Here is a 25,774-nt window from a genome sequence, read left to right as displayed (position 1 = left end):
TTGGGAGATTGTGCTAATGCCAGCCAAGTTCAGGAAGTTCCTTCTTCCTCTATGAAAGGCTATTTTGTAACTTCTCTGGTACTTCATGAGTATTACTTGAGAAATCTCTGACACCCACTGTTGTCTGAGACGAACATAATTCAGGTCACTGACCTTCAGCAAATGCAAGCCTGTTGCTAGCAACATAAAATATAAATACTTGCTGAGATGCACAAATATTTATTTATTTACTGGTGAAATTATCCTGAACTATATGCCATTATGTTGAAATGATTACCTTGAGATGGTTAATATGCTGGAATACAATGGAGAGAGACATACATAAAGCACTAAAATAACAATTTCTTAAGCTTTTGCTAGTCTGCATCTCAACAGCGTGCTCTTGAAACCCACGAACAACAAATGATGCTGCTGAACACAAGACATACAGGGGAAAAGGTTCACCAAACAGATTTGGTACATTATTTAAAATACTGCACAATAAAACGTGAACTAAAACTAATACTAATGGAATTCTAATAAATAAATAAATCCCAGAGGGAATTTAGCTAGTTGTTGTCAACTTTTAGGACAAGTTCCCAGAGACGCACAGTTGAGGAGCTCCGGAACTGCTGTTCTGGAGTTTGCACATCCCCCGTTTTTTGTTACTGTAGTGGTAACACCCTGCCTGTTTGGGTATACAGACACACAGGTGATTTAGGGCACAGAGTGCAGCCCAGGAGGCTGCGCTGGGTGGCCCTGCTTGGGCAGGGCTTGGAGCAGGTGGCCTCCAGGGGTCCCTGCCAGCCTCAGCCATGCTGTGAAATCCAGTCAATTAAGAGCAACTGCAGGATAGCTATGGTAACACAATTTAGTTGCTGTACATTTCTGAAGTATAAACAGCGCGGTTTAAATGCTATCTCCAGTGCTCCGGACAGCAATTCAGATCCTCAGTTAAGAAGCTATCTTCTGTTATCTTTAAAATGTTAACTTAAAAAAAAAAAAATAATAACATGCAGTAGTATTTACTGCTTCTCTTTACTTAGGATAAACAGATGTGATGTCATTTTTTTTTTCCTTTCTCTTATATTGTTGCATATCAGGCTTCATATATCTGAAGTATTACACAGAGCTCAGTACAACTCCTCACGTTCAATCACACAAAGTAACATACACAATTAAAAGTACATATGGCTTCAGCATATAAACCCAATAAACTCCTGCAGTTTTACAGTCACCTGTCCTCGGTTTCATTAGTATATCCAACAGGACCACAAGTACAGTCACCTTCACTTGCTCGTTTAACCCCTACTTCAGACGTGGAACATTAAAGTTATGGGATAAGGGCATTTTTGTACATGGCTGGCTCTCCAGCCAGTACAAGAAGGCACCTATCAAAACTTAGTTTATATTAAACTTCACTAACACACCATTCATCCTAAGAGCTTGTGTTATCCTTTTCACTACCAAAGGGGTTTAAATATACACTGCTAAACGAGAAGACTGCGTTAGCTTCTAGATCAACATTTGCGAGACACTTAAGAAACAATTACATCTAAAACAAAACATACCCTACCATCCTTATTCTTGTATACTGTCAAATTGTGATTCTCAGTGCTCCAAACAGCACTAGTTCCTCTAAAAAAGAAAATACTGTGAATGGCTGGTTTCACTCTTATGCTAAATTTATACCATGTGATGCAAGAAGCCCTATCCTTTAAGTGTGAAAGCATGTGCAAACAGCTTTGCTGAAATCACAGAGTTTCTCACCCAAATTCGGATCTGGCAAAGGCAGAACTACAGTTGCACTTCAGCAAGAATTTCTTCTCGGCAGCAGCACCGCTTAAGCAGCCCGTATCCTTTCTGCTGCGACCTGCTTGGCTGAGACAGTGCTACTATGACAGAGCCGCCCCGCAACCCGCGCTGGGGAGCTGATCCGGGTGGGGAACCCTAGGGAGCAGGAGAAAAGACGCCCCCCGTGTTTAACCCGTGCCAGTTCTCTCACCTGCATCGCTACGGGCATGCAGCGAAACTGAAGGAGCAGCCTGGAGGCACGGACAAACAGCCGGGACACAAAGGGGCTCCCTCAGCCAGTGATGCTGTCAAAGTCCTAGGGACAGAGGTGCACCTCGTGTCACTGCAGACAGACCCAGAACGGTGTCGCACCAGCCTTAAGGAGGTGAGACCTCAGGGTGCAACCTGGATCTCCAAAACACCCGATTTATGACACACACTTTTTTAAACCTGGCCTCTTTATGAATAGGAACACCTAACTCTCCCTTCTAAAAGATGTGCTCTTTTCCTTGAGCTGATGATACTCGACCCATACAGCCAGACAACTCGGGAACTGTTTTTTAAAAATCTGGTTGTTCACGCTGTCTGTGGAATCAAGCCTATGGTTTTAGGGAGCATTAAAGTGATACAGTATAAGAGGGGAAAAAAAAAATAAGATTAAAAACACAAGCTAATATAAAGTTAAAATACATCAGATTTTTTTTTTTTTTAGATAACTTGCATATGTTTATTTCTTTTCTCTCTGACTTCAAACATTAACTTTTGGAAGTACAAACTTAAAATGTTTTTCACAATACTGACGATACAAGGAGCCACAGTGGGGAACTGCTTTGTTTCCACCTATATAACAGTGTTAAGCAAAATGGACATGGTTAAGTTTTACCTGGTTTAGAGCAGCAAAGTCAGACCACTCTACTTACTTCCTTTGCGCTCCCTCATCCAACAGAAGCAGGGAGATGCTACAGCAGGAGCTGCCCATCCATCCCCTGCAATATCCACAAAGGTTTGATGTCACTGAGCTGTTATAACCAAGTACTTTCTTTCTCATGTTAACATGCTTCCTAACTATAACTTCCTTAAACGATGGCATCTTATGTGCAAAGACTAAATTAATTTCTTTTAGAAATTGAGCCTTTTTTAATATGTAGCACATGAAATAAACAGACTCATGTGAGTAAAGTCATATTTCAAAGTAGATTATCTATGAGGACCCTAAACTAGTTTATCCAGTTTAATTTGCTCTCATCATTGTGAATGCTTTTCAGCGCAGAGATTTTTCCGTTGATGTCCCCAAAAACATAGTCTTCTGTAAATGAAGTGAGCTGTTTCTGCTCCTCGTGGTTGCGAAAAGAACTTCAGAAATGTGAAGCAACACGTATGCCACTACGTATTGCCATCCATCAGTTTAGAGCTTTCAATCTAAGAAGTCTCAAGACAGTGTAACCTTCCTACTTTTCTTTTTTTTTTTTTTTTTCTTTCTTTCTTCCAGCCATAATGCCAGTATGCAAAGAAAGAATTAAAGGAATAACTAATACATCCACAGAAAGTGGCAAACCACTCAATTTACAGATCTTTACTCCAACCTACCTGTTACATACAGCTTCCTATTCTTCCCATTTAGTGATCCTTAACTATTATTTCCATCCTCTCCTGCCCTTTTATCTACAAAACAGACCACCTACTTCTCAGGGACTTGGCAAGACAGGAGTGCAGCTACTTCAACCTATTTATCCTAGAGCTGGGACAGCATTTGCAGTGCTTTCCAGGCAAGTGATGTGTACTGAAATGCTTTTACCCCTCAAAACCTGCAAGGGCTCAGACCCACAGCACACATACGTACAGATGCCACATGCACGCACTCTGCATGGCCACAGGAACGTGAGGGAAGGGTGGTTGTTCCTCGCTGCATGTACAGATCAGATTTACTGCAATGCCTTTATGTGATTTTTAATCACATAAAATTTTTAATCACATAAAACCATATTTTTCAACAGGTGCAGACAACAGTTCCTCTCCAAAAGTTTGCCATTAAACTGATATTAAAAAACTATAAAAAAAAAAAAAAAAAGAACTCCAAGATACAGGAGAAAATAAAACGAACACCTGAGCCGTACAGTATGGCCAGCAGGGCTTTAAACAAAACACCAGGACACATTCAAGTCAGTGGAGTCCAGCTTTCTAAGTGACCCATACCTAATGAATTCAGATGTTACTGGGTTTTGCTGTAATTGCTGTTTCCTTGTTTTAATTTCTTTTTCCTTTCTAATTCTGCCCTGCAGCATGACAAATTCCCTATCAAGCCGCAAGGTACATGTAACAGGAAATGGAAATTAACTAATTCATAGGTCATTATCTTGTTTTAATCAACATTGTTTCTGACCCTTCTGTTAAAGTAATTTCTTAGAATAATTACTATAAAATCTGACTCAGACCACAACAAACTCTGTTGCAAAAATACTTTATATACTTACACAGATCCCTAGGAAATCACCTGTACAGCTTCTATGGCATGTCTAAATGAAGGAAGACTATTTCTCCAGCAGATAGTTTCCCACCTTAGTTCAAAGGCAATCTGTAGTTACATATTTCAAGTATATTTATAACAACCAAGATGCTGGTTGCCCTGATACAGTAATATTTTTATCTTGAAAGCTTCTGAATTGCTTTACTACATAGCAATACGCACACCTATAGTTTTTGAAATTAAAACAAAACAACAGCTACCTGTAAACTGCCGGTTAGCTCTGCAAATAGTACTTATTTATACGGCTGATAAGTGGCTTGTTGGAACAACATACTGGTTTGTGTGCCTTCTCTAGTACTTTTCAACCTCTCCAAACACACCACGGAGTAACTGCTGCTTAACTGATCCCCAGAGGACAGCTCCCATTGACAGCTGCAGTGCCACAATCTAATTTTGCCCTTCATTATCTCAGAGATTTAGACAGAAGACGCATACACACAGCTAGGTGCTCTCTAGTCATATGTGAGCCATATGCCTGGGTCTTAAAGCAGACTTTACCCCCGAATCCCTGTATCTTCTGCCAGGGCATGTACACTCCTGATAAGAAAAGTGATAATGAAGAATTACTGCTGATAAACTTTCTACTCTAATACAACAAATCATTTAACTCTTTCAGCCTAAATCATAGCTTGAAAACTGACACTTGTCTACTTCTGCCTTGTATCCAAAGAAACCAAATGAAAGTATTCTGTTCTCAAACATCTCCATTTTCCTTAATGCATCTGTCAGACTTCATACACTTAGATTATTTTTTTTCCTCCTCAGTAATTGTTCAGGTACATTTCTGATCCAATGCATCTAAAAGGAACATGTAAAGAAAGATTTATTCAGTTATAAACACATTTTCCTCACCCTGGAAGTGCTGCAGAACTCAATGTAAACTTTTTCAAAAAAAAAAAAAAAAAAAAAAAAATATTTCTAGCACTTAAAAATTAACCAACAAGGTACCCAAATCTTGCATCTTCCTGACAAGGCTTCAGCCACAACATGAGTCTGAGGACAAACTGGCCAGTGACTAGGAGAATGATTAAAGCGAACACATTTGCAGTACAACTATTTAAGAAGCCTGAAATTAGACAGAGGATGGCCTCAGCTCTTAACTTTCTTTTTTATTTCTTATTTCCTTCTCTCAAGGTAACAAACAAGACATGGTCCATCTTATCATCAGGTGGTGATTTTTATGCAGGCAAGTTCACAACCTTCACCTTATTATTACAATTGTTAAACTCGGCACCTCAGAAACAGGGCAGATGCTGCTGCTCCACAAGGGGAGCAGGGGCTGATTTAAGAGGCTGGCAGCAGCAACAAAAGTGGTTCTGGCTCACAAATGGCTATTCCTAAAAGTAACTCTAACATATTCTTCTAAAGGGAAGGATGTCCTTTTTCCCTTTTTGCACAACTCAAAATTTCAACACATTATTGCTATTTCTACAGACCCCAAGAACAATACTGAAGTGAAATACGGAATAGCCCTTCTGCCTTTCTCCTCAATTAACTCACACAAAGGTGCAAATGTACAAACAGGGACTTAACCACAACTTACATTCGCTTACAGAACTCAGATTTGCCTTTTAATTAGATCAATCAATGTCAAAAGATGCTGGAAGGGAATTTTAGGATTACCTCCAGGATTTTAGGATATCAACAAAGTAACCGGTTCCCTAAATTCGGATGTAAAAGAGAAGTTACATTGTTTAAAAGAAAAAGAGATGAAACTGCTTCTTTCCAAAACTACACGTACCATGACTGCTCTTCCAGCTCTCTCTAACTCGGAAACCAAAAACCAGGTTTCAGCTTTTACCAGACATGCCAGTACAGACACACCATGTTTAAAAATCATCTTCAATATGCTTTCAAATAGCGGTTCATATGAAGTTCACCAGCTTTTAAAGTAAATTTACAGTGGTCAAGGTCAGGCTCTATGATAACCAGATGCATTCAAATATGATGATGAATAAACTAAGTTACTTCATTAAAATAAGAATTCTCGAGCTGCAGTTGCCCAAAAGCCAAAGCTGATTTAGATTTGGCTGCTGTGTTCCCCCCACTGCCCTCCCTGCCCGCTGCCATTCAGTGCAGGCCCATCTCTGGCACCTGCCCCAGCCTCGTTGAGTCACCTCCACAATTCAGCGTGATGTAAAATATTCACCTTTTGCTATCAGTTTCCTGCTAGCTCTGCACAACACCACAGCGCAAGTTTAACTTTCACCTTAAAAGTCTCCCCAGTAAATAAAAACTTAACTTTTTTCTTCAGCACGTGCAAACAGGAGTGCATTTACATTCTGCGTGCTACCACCTGGTCAGGGAGAACTTCATTTGTGTTTTTGTATGGTCTCTGCTGCCTGGACCTTTGAGCCTGACAACTCCGAAGTCAGGACCCCAAATCCAAGTACTTGGTGTTGGAAGTGAGGCAGCCACGCTCTAGCACTGTGCTGAAAGAGAAAGTGGGGTATTCTACTTACGGAGGGAGAACTTCATCGTCTTAGGCGCTGTGTGACACACAATTAAATGGAGATCCTTGCCTAAATAGCTCATTATCTAAACCAAACAAGTTTGTCGACTAAAAAGCAAAAGTAGAGGGCTCACAAACCTTAGACACCTATAATAAAACTCTCTGTATAGGCTACAAATACAATCCAGGAGAAATAAAGAGCAGCCTAAGTCGCGTACGTCAGATAATTCTTGCCAAACTGCCACGAAGCACCTCGAAGACCACAGCTCACATCTGGTTTGATATCACTAGTTACAGACCCCACCTCTGCTTCTGGAACACAAGGGAAATGCTTACAGGCTCTTCTATATATAGTTCGTGTCTGTCATAATAGTCTACATAAATAAATTTGAAGAAATAAATTTAATCAGGCCTGCCAACTACAAACTCCTCTGACAGCAAAATGAACAAAAAAAAAACGTTCATCACAGTAAAATCCGGCATCCTTACTATTCAGCTCTCAGTGGTCTAGCCTACATACGCAAAGACTTCTACAGCATGCCTTAAATCCTAACTCAGTTTGACCAATGCAGCAGTAAAGGAGGTATCTGAATTCTGAAGCAAAAATGCTTCTGCCGTGGATTATTGCTGCAATCGCATAGGGAACATTATTTCTATCATCTTATGAGACCTCAGGTTGGAGGAGCTGCAGAAAAGCACTGCTTTCAGAGTTCAGGACACCTCAAACGAGAGCACAACGCCATTATTCCTTATGAACTGCACTCAAATGCATTTCAAAGAACATCATGGGGTACTTTTCTTTTCTGAGTTAACAAATGTAAATACACAATTTATCAGAATAAGTCCTTCAGGAAATCAACTTCATTATAAAAATTAGTGTTAAAGCTCCTTAAGAAATAACTGAAGAGTGAGTTGAAAATTACCCCACTGCTGCAGACTGCTCGATGTCCCATCTACGCGCTCCCACACTCCCTACGTCTTATTTGCATATCACTCAGCACTCCTGACTTGGTGGTTGCCCCACGTTTGCGTAACTCACATAGTGTCTGCATTGAGAAAACAAAACATTACCCAGGAGCCACTTCCTGTAAAAGGCATAAGCACTGACTAAACCCCGAACCGTTCTTCTTCCTCTTCCTTTAAGGTAAGCGCACTGATCGCTGGATTGGAGAGCTGTGTTTCCTTTTCTTCCCCTGTCCTGTGATTCTTTGATTCTCTTTTGTACCAATTAAGTGGGACTTGTGGGCAGTCTCCAAGAACATGTGAAAGGCCAGGTGATCGACATATTCTCACTGCACGTCAGGAACAAGTTTGGATTCACTTCACCTGAGGAAGACACTGAATGGGGGCTCATTTATAGCTCACTCCCATGCTCTACCAGCTGAGGTCTAAGTGATGGAAATGATGGTACTCCCAGCTCCCTCTGGACCTGCTTAAAACAAATTTCCACAGCTTTCTAAAAATAATTCACATGCCTAATTCCAGAATAAAGAACTCTGAATCTGTCATAAGCATCTTACAGAAGAGTACAATCTACAAAATACCTCTTAATTTAGAAGGGATATCCTCCAGGGATGGCTTGGACAGTTTCCCCAAGAAGTGTAAGAGCTATTAAAACTCCATTCTGAAAAACATTTAAAGCACTGAGTGCTTAGGGCACGATGCTGGATCTACAGGTGAAGTCCTGCCTTACACTCTGACAGGCTGCCACCACCAGGAAGGACAGCCCCGCTCCCTTTTCCCCAGGTGCAGAGTTCTGCCCCTTTCCTGGGCAAAGCTTCAGTTTTCACACTGAATATATGGCAAAACGAGTTAACTCAACAACCCAACCAAATACTGTTCACATCTCTGTCAGGCACTTTTTTTGCCAGAAAGATGCTAGCTCAGTTTGTGTCCCATTACACACCTCCACGCTAAGCATATGGCTACACAGGCTGACCAGGCTCGGGGCTCCTGCTGTACAGAAAGGCCCGAGTCACAGGCAAGGCTCATCTTCTGGCGCTCTTCCACCTCCTGATGAAACAGGTTAGGTAGCTAAACTGGCAGTAACGATTTTACCTTTTATGTATATCATTAGCCTTTTGTACTTTGCTTCTTAAGCTGGCCCCGCACAGAAAAGTAAAGCCAAAGCACCAAGAAAGAGAACTTAAAAAAATGTACAGCCAAGGGAGAAAGCGGACGGGGACAGTCCCTTGTCATCTGATTTTGGCTGCTGGCAAACCTGCTGGGTCACAAAACCTACCCTGATTTCTGACTGCTGCTTCCCCTGCAACACCCAGGCACCGACGAGGTAGGTGTTGCCACGATGACAGCCCCAAGCCCGTCAGAGGATGGAGCTTAATTCCTCTCCGTCTCGTAAGCCGCCTTTGAAGTAGGAAATTACTGTAACTCTTGGATCACGCTCGTGAGGTAATCTCCGATGCACACAGCATCACGAGGCGCTCCGAAACTACGGTAAAGACGAGGCTAAGTAGATCAGCAAAAAACTGCACAAATGGGTTTTCCCCTCTTTGTTCCTTCACCGCAATGAATAAATAAAGATGAATAAATAAATGATTCCACTTTTACCTCACATCATTCACTCCAGAACTACAGCCCACATTTATTAGAATACAGACCACTGTCAGCCTCAAAGTTTTATTTTATTTTATTTTTTTTTAAGAAAATACTAATCATGCCAACAATTTTTTTTTTAACTTAACACAATGCAACATGGTTTTAAGTTCCATCTGTAGCTCATTTACCATGGCCTTATTCCCCAGTTAAGGAACCAGTGACCTAGAAAACTCTCATTGAAGAAGGAGATGAATTAAACTTCAGTAAATTTTCATGTATTCTTGTGATGAAATCAAAATACTTATTTTTCAGATTTTAAACTCTGAGGTCTTGCTTTACTGTGTTGCTAGCCTCCATCCCTGCCATTAAGCGTAATCTTGATACATCCCGAGATATGCCGTGCTGCACAGGTTGTAGGCAGCAGAAGTCTGGAGCGTTTTAAATGGCATTATGAGTCATTAGGAAGAATTCAAACACCCTATTCAAGTCATATAAACACGTGGATGGGGCTGCACGCACACACAGGGAGAGAAGCCAGCACAGACAGTGGGCACACAGCAACCAGCAACAGCTTTACTGGGGTACGTTTATCATCACACTGAATAGAAATTTCATCTAATACGCATGGTAGCTCTATGTCCCTATAAAATATGGTTGCAGGTAGCTCATCAGAGACTCCAGCATGTTTGCTGGGCCAGATAGAAATCACTGTTATGTCTTCTATTAAAAAAAAAAATATATCACTAAGCTCAGAGCACACTCATCATAATGTAATCCAGCTTTCTTAGACTTTCAGGCAGTCATTCCTCACCAAGCCTTCCCCCTTTGGTGAAGGTACGGAATAGCCCACAAAAAAGATCTAGTCACTCAAGAGCCTTCAAAGACCAGGAAACCATGACATGCTTTCATCAAGTGAAATGAATTGCCAATCACCACTAAAATCGTATAAACCTGTATTATTTCCTGCCTATCGATATCAAAAACGAGGACTTTCTAGTGTGGAAAGTGTTTTATGAATCGAACAAAAGGTTGCAGAGACTTCGCTGTAAGGTTGGCAACAGGTTACACCTTGTGTCACCGGCACACAAACACAGCCCACAACAAACGTGAGTTTGCTTTCACTCGCGTAACAGCAAAAGGTTAAAACCAAGGATGAAGGAGCACACGATCGTTAAACAAATCTCAACATTTCCTGCTACAAAAGAGAAAAAGAAGGGGGACAGCATTCTGACACACTCCTTCCTTTCCCAAACCTCTATCAGCTCTAACACTGATTGACCAAAAAGAAAACCAACTTCATTCAGGTCCGCTTACTGGGTTTCACACACAGGCACGATGCTAAATTATTTGAAGAAATCTACCAAATTTTGATACCCTAAAGGCTTTAAAGAACTCAGAAGAACTCTTTTTTTTTTTTTTTCCACTTTTTCTTTTTTCAATAACTGTTGAACTTACGGTCCTGAATGTAGAGACCAAGCTTAGCCTGCTAACTTGAGCTAATGTTTTGAATCCCCTTCCGAGGGCAGTCACTATGAAGGAGGTGTACGGAATTCATTTTTGAATGTTCTCTGATAGCAGTCATAAGAAAGAAGTCTAAAATGCATCTCTCATCAAGATGTATTCCCTCTAGGAGAAAAACTCTCATAGAAGCCTTTCAGAAGAATCTTGTCTAACCGGGGTTTTATGAAATCCAAAGGCTAAAGGGAAGAAGTTGAAACTTTGGGATTGTTTATATGAACTCCAGCAATTCCAGCATCCAAATGCTGGGCATAAACTAATCAAGCTAATGCTCTTCAAATGCAAGTTATCTGTCAGTTGTTCAAGAAGCAGACATGGCACTAACACCGACAAAATTATCCATTTAAGTAATGCTAAAAGACATGCAAAGATAATGCATCTTTCTGATTATTTAATAGTCTCCCCACCAGCATCAGAAGATGCTAGGGTTCTGTCCAGGGGAGCTCGGTTTACTGCGGTGCTTTTACCCGATAAAAATTCCTAAAATGATTTTAATAAGGTGGGTTGCAGGAAGGAAATGAGGACAAAAAAAATAAAAATAAATAAAAAACAAAAGGCTTTGAAATCCTGACCTCACAGACCTCCAAACAGTACTCAAGATCACCATGTCTGAGGTATCCAGGAAATATAAAGGAAAGAAAATCTTTACTGTCTGACTGAAGTCCTTGCAGGCTACCAAGAATAGCCTGCTAGATGGAAAAACTCCAAAACAAAGCCGCTTTTCAAACAGAATTTTTCCCTAATTGTCTACTAATGTTACTGAACTGGTGTGTTTCATGTAGCCATGCGCTGTGCTTTTTAAAAGAACTGCTGTAAAAAGATAGCTTTTGATACAGAGCTGCTCTTTTTTTTCATTTCATGAAAAAGCCCAACTAAAAGGTCACGAGTGTGATCTGACACACTACATGGATGATGCCAAGAGGTGTCCTTAAGAACACCGTATTTCTGAGCAACGTATGAAATCAGAGGGGCATAGCAAAAGAGAGGAGCAACAGAGTGAGAGCTCACATCAGGTGCACCAAAGGGACGAGTTGCAGCCTCACAGACTCACTTCTGCAGCCCTTCATACAGCAGTTTCCAGTGCAAGGCAAAAGAGAAATACCCAATATGAAAACAGGGCTGTCAAGATGGTCATGAAAGAGAACTCTTTCCCCATTCGTAACACCACGTACACAACTGACATTCAGGAGTTGTTCAGATGCATTCCTACGCGGATTTAGCAGCCAAGGCCTAACCTTCCTCTTTTGCTCAGAGAGGCTCTTTCTCAAGACAACTTCATGTTAGGTTCCTACTGGACTTACTAGAAAGCATGGAGAACTTCATGGTGCCTCGGTTTTCCATGAAAAAGCAAGAGACACGCTAACCTGTACAGATGACATCTGCCACAGACAGTGTGAAAACACTGAGTGGTCTTCCTCACTTTCCTGAGAGGGAAACAGATGACATCCTAAAGTACAAAGGTAGCCAAAGTGGGCAGCTTTGAAATGCAGAATAATGAAAAATTTATGAGAAATACAATGGATTGATGAATAAGGGAGGGGGAAGACGTTCTCTAAACTTTGAAGTATCTAAATCTTTATTTGACTGAGAGGCCTCAACTGCTCCTAGAAATTGAGCAACACCACACTGTTTACCGCTGAATATCTTCACTCATGGAAAAAAAGCACATAGAACAAGTACAAGGAACAAAGTTTACTTAAAAGAAGACTAGAACAAGACCGAAAGCAGAACAGAAGGTGGATGGGATTAAAAAAAAATCAGGCAAGTCACTGAAGTGATATAACATTTATGAGTAATACTTTTATTTACCAACCAAGTAGGAAGCAAATGAACATTTGCAAAGGCAGCTATTGTAATCCAGAGTAGTGTTTGCTTATTAGCATGTATATCCTGATAGCAGGCTGCTTTATAACCTGACTTAGAGCAGCTGCCCTAACAAAACAAAAATCTGCAAGCTCAGGGAGTGGTATGTTTTAGTGCTCCCTCATGTAACAATGCAAAAGTTAAGATGATGTTCATCAGGTTGTGTGTGGAGAAAGCACGCCGTGCATACTACAGCTTTCAGGTACTCCTGGCTCCAGTTCACCCAAGGGCTTAGAGAACCAAAGGAGATGGGAGGAGAAAAAAAGCCACGCAAAAAATGCAACATTTGTCCTCCCTATTAGAAGAGCAACTATATGATCTTCCACGTTTTTATTTGAAGTACCTTTGGATTACTAAACTGTAGATGAAATTTCACCTCTGATATAAGGAATCAACACTCGCAGTACTTCCCCAACTAACAGGTAAATGGTTATCAACAAAATGTAAATAAGTGCAACAAAAATATTACCTATATGAATGCACAGAAATGAAACAAGAACATAATCCCAGCAGCTCTGGTCACTTTTAAGAGGACAAGCAAGCATGGAATTTTCAACATTTTTTGTTTTTCTATTTGTTTGTTTTAACATAACCAGCCCGTGTTGATAATATTAGGAGAAACATTTTTCGTGTCTCCTCTGTACAGCAGAGCCAATAAATAAATAAGAACTTTTCTGCTCTGCAGTTTCCCTTTGCTATCAATAAACTATGTTCACATCCTACAAAGACAGAAAAATACCTTTCATTAGAACATTAACTTCAGAAACTCTAATTCATCTTTCCATTTGTCCAAGTAGTAACTATCTATATTTTGTGTGCCCGTATCTGCCTTATGGCAATACAGAATTTAAGTTCAAATTTTAGAAGAGCACAAAATTGAGAAGAAATCTATATATCGTGTTGTTTTAATGGTACAGTTTGGAAAAAATAAATAATAAATAAAAATTTGGGGTTTCTTAAGAGGTTGTCTTCCCTAGAAGTTGAAGCAGTTTTTCCTCTCAGAAGTGTTGTTCTCTCAAGGAGGGAGAGAAAAAGAGAAAGTGAGAAAATGTGAGAAAGATCAAGTATGAGAAAACACTGAGTGACCGAAAGATTGAGCAAGGAAGGAAGAAAAGAGGAGCTTGAGAGAGCAAGCACTAAAAAAGGATGCGAGACAGTAAGGGCATAAGCACCAGTTAGAAGAGAAAAGGAGTAAGTGAGAGTGAGGAAGACCCAGCAGATGGACACAAGCAAGAAGAGTGCAAGAAACCAGAGGTGTATCAAGAGGGCAAGCAGGAGAGAGAGAATTTGCTCTCGAGTCAGGCTGTCGGGCAGATTTTGTGCGTGTCAGAGCGCAGGCGAGCCGGAGAGCGTCAGAGGGCAGCAGGAGAGAGGGAGGGAAGGAGCGCGGAAGCTGGAGATAGCAAGCCAAACTCTGAGAGGCACAGAGCGAGGGAAGAGGGGGCGGGGAGGGCGGCAGTGTGCATGTGTGCGTCTGTCTGTCTGTCACTGCAGTGATTTACTACAGGAGGGGTGGCAAAAATTCCTCCGAATGATGTTCTCCATTAAGTAACAGAGCTCTCAGAGCCAGTTAACCAACCCCGGCCTCTTCCAGGCACCCTGCTCCTGTCCACCCACACAGCCCGTTCCATTATCTTGTCAAATGTCTCAGCAGCAGCACAGTATACCAGGTCTAGGAACCGATCTGGCTGAAAAGTAACCCGATTCTCCACCCCCACACACACCCAAATGTTATATATATAAAATTATGTATTTCAGCCAACTCAGTTTCCAAGTCTGATTCACTGGTTGGTCTTACAAACAGCTGTGCCAACACAAAGCAGGTGGGAACAAGCAGCCAGAATCTGAAGAGAAGGGGAACTGCTTAAGCTGTAATTGCCTTCAAAGAACTGCTTGTTGCACACTTTGCCTTAGAATAACTCTCTCAATAATCCAACCCAAAGTGCTTCAGTGGCTGTACATATTGCAGCACGAACTTCCAATCAGTTTGCTAACACTGACGCAGTAAAAACAACACAAACAACGCCATCATATTTAAATATTGCTCGTGTCCCACAGCCCTGGTCGATGAAATGTTAAAATAAGAGTGGTGCTTTTCACAGTTTTGCTCCTTTACCTATTATTTCAAGTTTGGTACAGGTATAGTTCTTGGGAGAGCAAGGTATGATGAAAGCGGGGAGAGAATCAACGTTGCTCGTGTTTTCCTCTGAACGTGCCGTTCTTTGCTGTGCTGCCCTGCAGCACTCTCTCAGCACCGAAACTACATACCAGCCTACTGCCTTGTCTCATGCTGGAAGATGGTATTGATCTGGATGAAAAAGAGGTAATGAAATCTTTCCAAATTTCCCCCAAATTTACGAAGGTCTAATACCAGAAGACCAGTAGCTTCAATCTTCTCCCATCGGCTTCTGTCAATTTGCTTCTCTTCTGTGTCACTACTACCGACAAGTCTGACCAGCTGAAACTGGAGCACAGATTATTTCTGGGGAAGTCACGTCGTAGAAACTTAGCCAACTTCGCCTCATGAAAGCCAACCAAACCAAAGCACACAGGAGTGTGGTTTACACAACCGGTATACGTCTGCACGGGTAACCCGCTGTTCTCCAAACTCCTTGCTCTCAAGTGGCTGACCCACAAGATTGAGAAATCAGTCCTGCCAAATGCTGGAGTTAACCTGATAGCTCAGGTAACCGAGGTGTACTAAGAAGAAGGAGATGTTTCAATTATACAAATTGTATGAATACCATATACTTCTCTTTCTGTACGAAAAAAGTTTTGTAAATGACATAAAATCAAAGACTAAGAAGCTAGGAAATGTTTAAATTAAGGTGGGCTAGATATACAATTCTGTCTCACAGTTTGCAACACAATCTTCCACAGTCAAATGCTATTTTATTCATCGAACAGATGTACATTAGGAGGATGGCACACAGAAAACAAAGCTACACAGTAAATGGCAGCTATACAGTAAACGATACTATTTATCGAAATATTCCACCAGTGCTTTCAGAAATTGAAGGATGTTATCAAATGTGGCAAAAGACTGTAAGAGAAAAAAAAAAAAAAGACAGACTCCCTTTGGGATAAAAATGAGTTTTAACTCAAATTCCCTCGAATTTCCACACAGATCCTAAGTTCCATGTGCAGACCACTATCTGGATATGCTGAGTCACTCTCCAACCTTAAGAGACTGCTTCTCTGAGTTACAAGGCACTCAGAATATAAACTCAAGTCAGATGCAACTGTAAATACTTGCATCCTGCTACTAAGGCAGAAGATGCCTAAACCCCTCAGCCTCAGCTCCACCCTTTGTGTCATTGTATAACTCAGGGCAAGTCACTTTACCTTTTTTGCCTTTCATTTCCCTCGCTGAAAAGTATCTTACCTAAGCAGGTATTCACCTCCTGGTAATGAGGCAAAAACCGCTTTGTGTCTGGAAAGCAACAAGAAGTGCTATACAAAATGCCCAAAGTCACCAAACCCCTACTGTCACCCCTAAAAAAGGTTGCCAATAAGGAAGACACAAAATAATAATTTGAAAGGGGTTTCTAGTACCAGTTCTAGTATTACTTTCCTTGTGCTTTAGATGTAGAGCTCAGTGATGTGGTTTAGTGGAGGACTTGTTAGTGTTAGGTCAGAGGTTGGACTGTGTGATCTTGGAGACCTCTTCCAACGTAGATGATTCTGTGAATTCTGAAGTCTAATCACTGAAAAACATTGCTTTCACAAGATGCTAAAAGAATCTGTTAGCACTTGCTAGACTCTGATCCATGCTCGAGATTATGAGAAAGTCACAAACCCCACACTAAGTGCAAAGTCTGGACAGCATGCAGTTATCATCAACCTATACCTAAAAACACCACCAGAAAACTACATCTGAAGAGATGCTTCTTTTCTGAGCACTACCCATTCCATACCATGACTGAAGCAAAAATCCTGTTACAACCACAATTATATTTACTGCACAATAAAGTTCAGACCTCCACTAGGACACAGAGCCAACACACTAAAAGCAAGAGAATCTTCCCATTTTTGTCGCTGGGTGCTTGACTTAATTTGGGAATTTTCATGGAAATAACTGACTCAAAGACAACTCCACGGAGGTATACATGATTACAGCGTAAGGAGAAGGACCCTAATTACAACACATGGAATACAGTGAGTACCTGTTTCCTCTAGTGTACAAATAAAAAGGCACTGTCAAGTTGGGAGCTCAGAGTTTCTAGAATATGTACAGCGAGTAACACGTAGCTTAGAAATTGTATCCTGAGCCCACTGTACGCTTACACTTCTGTCTCACCTCATATCACCGATCTCAGGTTGCTTTACGAACTAAATTTTCCTCAGACATACAAAGATTAAGATTTAAAAAATAGTAGTAGTAATGCTGAGAAAGAGCGAAAGCAAAGCACATGAAGAATCCTGTATCAGAAGATACCAAGGGCAAAGTTTTCACATATGGAAGTCTAAAGGTTAAACTCTTCAACTTATATCCAAGCTCTTGTGTTGAAATAATTGCATGTTCTCACATCTCGATGAAGTTTAGTAAGAACTAGAAGACTCAAAATCTTACAAAAAGAGAGCGAGGCCAATAGCATGACAAAACACCATTTCAGGTATGTATGCCTAGGAGGACACTTTCAAAGAAAAAAAAAGTTATCATAAAGATACCTAAAATGATGAGTGGCATAGAGAAGGTCAATTGAGTCCACTCCCTTTCATAAGAGATTTTAGAAATACACACTAAAAGGGAACAAATGTAAACTAAGGACAAGGAAATCATTTTCACAGTGGAAAAAAAATTGGTAATTTCAAGCAAAACATTTTCCTGATGTAAAAAATTCATTAAGAAAGAAAAAGAAAAGATTGTGATTTTTTTTTTGTTAGAATTCAAAATAATCTTTATTACATTGGACAGCGTGAAGATAGATAGATAGATATATATACACACACACACACACACCAAGAGCTCATAAGTTTTAGAACACAAGTCTTCTATCAACTTCTAACTACTAGGAAAATGTTTAGTAACAGGGATTATTCCAATTTAGATTCTCCTTTTTCTCCTTAGATGCTTCTTAAATAAGAATCTAGGAAGTTTTAAAGTTTTCTCCTTCTATCAACTACTACATTAAAATCCCACACCCTACAAACAGTCTGCATGCACACAAATCAGACAAAAATCATAGATCACTGATCATCCTGATGTTGCTAAAGGCAAAGCACCATGTGGATACAGTGCCAGAGTTTCAGAAGACCTCTTAAAAATGGGAGTTTATCACATACATACTACCCTTTCCTCCAGATATGAAACATGGAGATCAATATTCCCTTTTATGACTGTATACACTTTACCTTTTTATTTCAACCCCATTGGAACAGTAGCTAAGCTGAAACAAACACTTTAAAATAGCTCAGCTCACTTAGAGAAAAAATATTTCTGCAAATTACGCAGCAGAAAGAGTGATTTCCAAACACAATGCTTGAACCTTGTGAACTAAATGTTAAACTTATTTTTCCACGTCTTGAAATAACTGGATGCTCGCTAAGAACATCTAGCAGAGAGCCAGAATGCCATAACTGCCCTCACTCAGGTACACAACTACTTCCTTGCATTATAACCGGGATGGGGAGTGGGTTGGACTTATACTTTATAACAGAAAACCTTTGACAAACACAGCTCTGACTTGCATACAGATGTCAGTAAGTTCTCCTTCCTTTATGAATTTCTTATAACTCACAAATATTTCAGCAAAATTCTTTAGTTCAGTTTGCTGCAAGAGTGGTAGTATGCAAATCGCCTTAAGGAAAGGGGCACTAGACATTACTTTCAAACACAGAGTTAGAAATTGCCTCCAAATCTAATGACTGCTTATATGAAAAAAAAAAAAAAAGAAGAAAAAAGGAAAAAAAAAAAAGCATTGCAGAAGTCTTTATTGCATGAAGCAAAGCTGGTCTTGGTTTAAGCATGAAAACAAGTTTTCAACGTTACCATTAACCACTAAGGTAAAGCAGCTAAGTATTTCTATTCCAACAACGTTTCCACATGTGTAACTATTTCTCAGGGTTTCACACTAGGCCTATGGAGTTATACAATGACCATGCTGTGAACATGACTGGCTGATTTAACTCCACAGAGATATGTAAATGAGTGTTTTGATGGGCAAAAAGACTGAAAGTAGAGTCATATGGACACTGTGAACTGCAAGTCATGACTGCACACTGTGTCAAAGACACAGGTGAAAATATCACTTAACAAACCCTACAAAGCCAGGAGAGAAATCCTCTTGTAAGGACATCAGATATTGTTAATGATTTCCACTCACACCTCCACATTATTAAACGTTCGCCCTTCTATCATTAAACTTTTGTACAACAGCTGACTAACAAATTACAACCACTCCCAGCCTCTTATTCACCTGAAGGAAAAGCGAACAAACCACAAGTGCACACCTTTGCACAGCGCCATAACAACATGCTGCACAGGAGAGCATTAGGAATGAAGGGGTACGCATCTCAAAGTCATTACATCAAATTAAGAAAGAAATAATATTTACTTCACGCTGTACAGTGCATAAAATGGAAATCAGATCCCAGCTAAGGTCTCCAAGTAGTACAACGCAAGACCAAACAACTTTTAACTATGATACAACCTTCAACTATAATTTTTAACACAGTATCACATAGACTTTTTCCACTCAGCCTTCAACATAAATGAATCATTTATGATGCTGTCTCTAGTAGACATAGTTCACAGAAGACATTAATTCACTTAGAAACTAAGCTTGTAAGATGCAGGCTATATTAAAAATAATAAACCATCGGGGAAAGTTTGAGGAGACGTGAGGGTCAATCAGTGTGAAGCTGTAGTAACTGCAGAGTTACCTGACCCCTCCTAGTGCTTCTGATCTGGGGGCAAGAAAAATGCAGTGTAAGTTTGGAGCCTCAGCACACGCGGAACTTGACTTGAGCAAAAATGTGATTTTGGTGGGAAGACACGGACAGATATACCATCACGCTGATGTTCAACACTTGCAGGCCTGCGCAAGGCCTGCCATAAAAATCTCAGCTTCTGAAGGCACATGATGACATTGACAGGAAAGTCACCCTAAAAACTGGAACACCGCATTCTAAACTGAGCGTCTGATCAGAGTGCAAAAATATATATTCAGCTGTGTTATTTCACAAGTATGATCCAGTATTTCTCGGACTTATGAGTAACTTCTACAGAAAGGGAAACTGCCGAGATCTTCAAGCAACAATCACCTCTTGTAACATCAACAAAGACATCAATAGATTTCAAACACTAACTTGCAATTTTTGGCATACCAGTAAATTAATGCCTGCTTATCCACAAATTAGAAAAAAAAAAAGAAAGAATAACAGGAAAGAAACCAGAATCAGACATGCTCAAGGAGAGCTCATTGAGCTTTCCATATTAACTGGATTTTGCAAGAGTATATTAAAATTTTATCTGTCTATAATCAAACACATACCCTAGATGTATTTCATTTATACATCCTGTAAAACTGTGTGTGTATATATATGGTTATGTATTTCTAAGTACCCAAAAGAGCTGCAACTACACCTGGACGGACTGACCAGAAGTCAGCGTAAGGAAATCCACAGTGCTCAGGGAAACAAAGATCTGAGTAAGCAGTGACACTTTAACTTCCCTACCTGACAGGACTCTTCTTCTTCTTACCCCTTCCTTCAGTTTAAGCTGTTCCCTCTGTAAAGCAAGTGGATGTGCTGTGCTGTGCTCCGGCTGGCTCCTCAGCACCACATCCACTGGCAAAGCACATGAGAAGCTGTTAGTAATTTACGCAGCTCACAGTGACACCGCCAAGGATTTGAGCGCATCGAGGTAAACAGGATTTCAAATGCACAAAAATGCTAGCTGCATGTGTTCGAAGCCAGGAAGCAAAAAAAATGATGAACAATAGGTTCTTGGGTCACTAGGATTTAAAACTTTTGCGGGCACCTTGGATTTAATCACGAAAATACGTTTAACGATGGTTGTGCCAACCAGCCATTCTACTAGCTTGGTTTTTTGAGTAACTCAAAATTCACTCTGAGTTTTTTCAACTCTGTTTTGAAAGAATAACTCTGCCATCAGAAAGCAATTTGTACACGTCCATTGCTCTCTTATTTCACTGTCCAAACAGTTATTGAAGAGAAAGAGGAAACTACTCAACATGTAGACGTATTACTACTTTATTAACCTTTCCTTTAACTGACTCAAATCACAGTTTGTCTTTATTTGTTTCTGGGAAGAAGAAAAAAGAAAACCGGAAAGCTTTGGAACTTTATGTAATACCTAAATTGAAAGCTTGGTTTCTCACAGCTGGAACAAACAGTGGCACTTAGCTGAGCTGATTTCACTTTCATTTACAGTTTCACTTTCAGGTACTTAGGGCTACAGATCCTAGAAACTTTGAAAGGAGTAAGTTTCTGAATAAGTGCTAGCTTATGCTATTTTAATTACTGAAGCGTTTTCACTGCTTTCAAACTTAAGAAATGCTAAAATCGGAGAAGAAATTAAACTGATTATGTCTGCAACACAAGCTAACTGAAATAGCCACTGCCCAGACTTCAGAGGCTCCAGGGTATTCATACCGCAGGGACTTGGGCTAAGCTGACTGGGAACTGTCTGCTGCAGCTGCCTGGCCCTTCAGTTGGTGCTCTCCTGTAAATCACAGGGACAGGACACTTGGGAATGAATGAGGATGTGATAACATCACTGTGCTTCATGTTGGGGCTCCCCACCTCCATCCTTATCAACAGGGGAAGGGAAGGGAAGGGAAGGGAAGGGAAGGGAAGGGAAGGGAAGGGAAGGGAAGGGAAGGGAAGGGAAGGGAAGGGAAGGGAAGGGAAGGGAAGGGAAGGGAAGGGAAGGGAAGGGAAGGGAAGGGAAGGGAAGGGAAGGGAAGGGAAGGGAAGGGAAGGGAAGGGAAGGGAAGGGAAGGGAAGGGAAGGGAAGGGAAGGGAAGGGAAGGGAAGGGAAGGGAAGGGAAGGGAAGGGAAGGGAAGGGAAGGGAAGGGAAGGGAAGGGGCTGATTTTGTGATCCATGCTCTCAGGCAAGCAAGCCATAATTAAGCACCTACAGATATTGGACCAGACTCATAAAAATATGAGTACTAGAGGAAATGGAGCTAAAGTTCTAGTAAAGCTGGGGTATGTATGCACTAAAGTAAAAAAGAATACATTTGTACTGGCAAAAGCAATTGAGCTATTTTTTAATATATGCTTAGATAAAACAGAAATGAAACCAGAATTTTATCTCCCTTCCACATAAAGGAAAAAGATTAATCTATGGATATCAAACTGTTACGAGCAACTAATGATTAGGTCACTGCAATTCTATGGGTATATTGTGTCACCTCCAAGAGAGGGTACTATGTAACTGTACATACAGAATGTGTCTTTCTAGAAGGAACAATTGTTTCTAGTTATCACAAAGGTGGTGGGTTTTTTTCCCCAGTGTTTTTAAACTTCAGTAGACTATAGCTCCCACAACTTTCCTCTTGAAGGATCCAGAGGTGAGAAAGGAGAGTATTCCTCTTTGCAAAGCCTTGTTGACTTTTTCCCCCAGTCTTAAGTTTACAAGAAAAACATTTGCTCAGAAAGGCTTTTGTATTATTTCGGTCTTAGAGCAAAAAAGAAGTCTGACTAATCAGACTTGAGTCTGATTAGCAGAAAAGTTATTACACATTTAAAAAAAAAAAAAAGTTCCTTAAACTCTTACTGAAAAAGGAAAAGAGATGGAATTGTAAAGTAACTTAACAAATAATCTATTGTATTCAGTTATGAAGACAAAAGTAGCAGTTCTCTGTAAATAATCCTATTCTACAACAACAGGATCTATTTACAAAAGGATTTCAGAAGTTATACAAGTCTCCCATGCTCCCATAAAACAAAGATACCAGGAAAGATTTTGACTTCACTTTGGGAAGTAGTTGTCCAAATGGCATCAAAAATTACTACAGGAAGACTAAATATATACCAGTCTTCAATTCCTTCTCAAGAACATGAGTTGTAACAGCAACTTTCAACCTATAGTCCTGTAGCCAGGGTTAAAGCCACCTGAAATAAAGAGGTTTTAAGAGGAACACTGAAGAGAGGTTTTAATTATAGCAAGAAAATTGCTTCTTTGGAAAGAGTCACTACCCTTTTTCAGTTCAGGTAAAATCATCAAAGAGCATCATAGCAAATAAAGGTACAGTTTTCCATGAGTTGTATTAACTGGTCTTCTTGCACACTACCGCACGAGCAGGTGGTACAGCTTCATACACGTTAGCATAACCTAATGGGAAGGGACTTTTTCACGTTATATTTTAAGGTGTTGACTAACTCATTTGAGCTAAAATAACAAAAATCTCACGGTAAGGTCATTAAGGCAAAGCCTAACCAAACAGTTAGGCCAAACACGTTTCTTTACAAGGTCCTATTGGAATTAAGAGTTTTAAAATGCAACATACATGTTAGGAAGGATGTCCTAGTTAAATGTTACTTTCAAAGCTTAGACGAGAGACAGTTTTTACTTGACTCCAGTCATGTTTTTCTACTTTGTGTAAACCATCTACCAGTGTTAGAAGTCATTTATGGCCATCATGTGTTAATTCCTAGCCCACATAAAACCCGCACACTTTAAAAATTGATAAATTCCTGATTACTACATCCTTATTTTACACAAGTGCGGGAATGCTACCCATAAATTGACACTGAGACAGAGAACGCTTGGCTGCTATTAGGTAAAATTATCCTTGGTGCTGCTTCTCTGTAACTGTCCAGCATGGGGGAGGGGATTCCAATGGCGCGTCCTAAACCCACCTGAGCATTGATTCGGGAACCTATCATGGAGCAGACTTCCTTACCCCTTTGCCTGGAGACAATATTAAACTACTGTAATGTATAAATATGTACGCAACCATTTCAGAGAAGGAATTGCCCTCTTTCTGTGATTTAAGAAGTCCGTGTGCCCTATATTCAATTTTGAACAAGTTATTCAGTCCACTGGAAAAAAAAAAAAAAAAATCAAAATTTCAACTCAATAGGCCTCACAAACTTTGATACAATTTTTAATTCACAAAATAAATGTAAATTTATCACATGCGTTCTACTTCAGACTGCAAATAAAACAGCTCTGGTTCCAAATACTTCATATAAGCCAAAAGCATTAAGCATAGCCTACAAGAATAGTCTATATAGATACACACATATAGAGTTCACTAAAAATATAGAGATAGTAGCTAGCAAATACTAGCTCAAATTCAGATTTTTTTTCAGTGTTATTATTTTAATTCTATCAAGTATAATTAATTTTCCAAAAATATCCAACCTACGGAGGTTGGGAGGAGTACAGAAAAAGAGAAATGAGTTTTGCCAAAACTTCTTTGGGCTACACTAATCCAAGGAGGTAAGTTGGATTCTGCTCAGTTACTCGCAGATAACTAAGTACCACCACGAACAACGCGTTTGCTTATTTGTCACCAGGCATCATGGACGTATTCTTCAGTTTCACCAATCCAATTATAAAACAAGTTGTTAACTTGTCCTTAGACAGGTCCCTACAACGCCACTGTGCCCATGTAGAAGCGACTGTGTGTACCTACTGGCCAAAGCCACCGCGCTCTCCCCGGGATTAAAACAGTAGGTTGTCAAAACCACGCTTGTCGATTTATTTTGCAGCCAGATATTCTGCCTTTGTTAATTTTACAGAACAATGAATGTTTATTTCCCCCAATGACCGCGGAGCAATGGGAGAACTAAGTCACAGCAGCCACCCAGACACACCATCAAAGAACCCCCTTAACACAGCCCTTGGACGGGCTAAACCGACAACTTCAAAGCCGCCCGCGCCTCCAAAACGCAAAACCCCACAATTTCCCCATTCCACATGACGGGGGGCTCCCAATCGTGCCTTCTGCTGCCGCGGGCGGCGCCAGGGCAAGCCTCGGGTGGGCTCCCCTTAACCCTGGCAGCCCCCCCAGCCGCCTGCTCAGCCCGGGCTCCCCTCCCTCCCTCTCCTTGCCCCCCCCGGCGGGGTGACAGCCCCCGGGGGCAGGCTCGCAGCCCTCCCGCAGCCGCTGCGGCCCCGGGGGGAGCCCCCCGCAGCCGGGGCCACAACAGGTGCCTGCCCAGCTGATGGCCCGGCTCCGCCGCCCGCCCCCCGCAGGGCGTTGCGCAGCGGGGCCGGGGGATGGCGGCGAGCTCCTTCCCTCCCTCCCTCCTTTCCTCCTTCCCTCCTTCCTTCCCTCCCTATCCCCGGCCGCGGCGGGGAGAGGCCGCGGGCCCTGCCGGCTCCGCCGCCGCCTCCTCCTCCTCCTCCTCGTCCTCCGCGCCTAAGATGGCAGCGGGGCTGCCCCCCGCCCCGCGCTGCGCCCCCCTCGGCCGGGCCGTGCCGAGCTGAGCCGAGCCGAGCCGGGAGGCGGCCCCAGCTGCCGGCTGCGGGCTTACCCGTGCGGGGGGCGGCGGGCCCCGCGCTCCGTGCGCGGCTCCTCCCGCTCGGTCGAGGCCTCTCTCCCCGCAGCGCCCGGTGCAGCGGTAGCAGCAGTGGCGGTGGTGGTGGCGGTGGTGGCGGTGGCGGCGCCTCCCTGTCGGTCCGCAGCCCGGCCGCCCCGCCGCGCTCGGGCCCTGCGCGGCTGGGGGCACACGGCAGGCAGCGTCCCGCGGCCGGGGCTGCCCGCTGCGAGCCTTCCTCCAGGCAGCAGGAGCAGGAGGAGGAGGAGGAGGAGGAGGAAGGGGGGAGCCCGGCCCGGCCCGGCCCGGCGGGCGGATCCGCGGCGCTGCCCGGCCGGGCTGGGTTTTCTATCGCTCACAAAATGGCGCGCGTTCCAAACCTGCGCAGCGCCCGGCGGCGGCGGCGGCGGCGGGGCCCGGCCTCGCCTCGGAGCGGAGCGGGAGCGGAGCGAGGCAGAGCGGAGCGGAGCGGCTCGGCGGCGGCGGCCTGAGCCCCGGCCAGGCAGCGCGGGGACAGCGGCGGGCGGGGGAGGAGGAGGAGGAGGAGGAGGAGGAGGAGGAGGAGGGGTGGGGGGGAAGCGCAGCGCCGTACCGAGCCCCCGGGAACTCCTCGCTCCCTCCCTCC

General features: G+C 42.1%; 1 protein-coding gene across 1 annotated transcript in view; it reads right to left on the bottom strand.

Moving 5' to 3' along the window:
- The window catches only part of DYRK1A (dual specificity tyrosine phosphorylation regulated kinase 1A), an 85,761-nt gene extending 60,510 nt beyond the window's left edge, over positions 1-25,251 (bottom strand). The window contains exon 1 of the mRNA XM_032192556.1: positions 25,147-25,251. The gene's annotated coding sequence lies outside the window, so the exon portion shown is untranslated. The remainder of the gene's footprint in view (positions 1-25,146) is intronic.
- Between the last annotated feature and the right edge of the window lie 523 nt (positions 25,252-25,774).

This window comes from Aythya fuligula, chromosome 1 (assembly GCF_009819795.1).
Source record: "Aythya fuligula isolate bAytFul2 chromosome 1, bAytFul2.pri, whole genome shotgun sequence".
Taxonomy (NCBI): Eukaryota; Metazoa; Chordata; class Aves; order Anseriformes; family Anatidae; genus Aythya; species Aythya fuligula.
The sequence above is the reverse complement of the archived record's forward strand: the minus strand, read 5'-3'. Positions and strand labels throughout refer to the sequence as shown.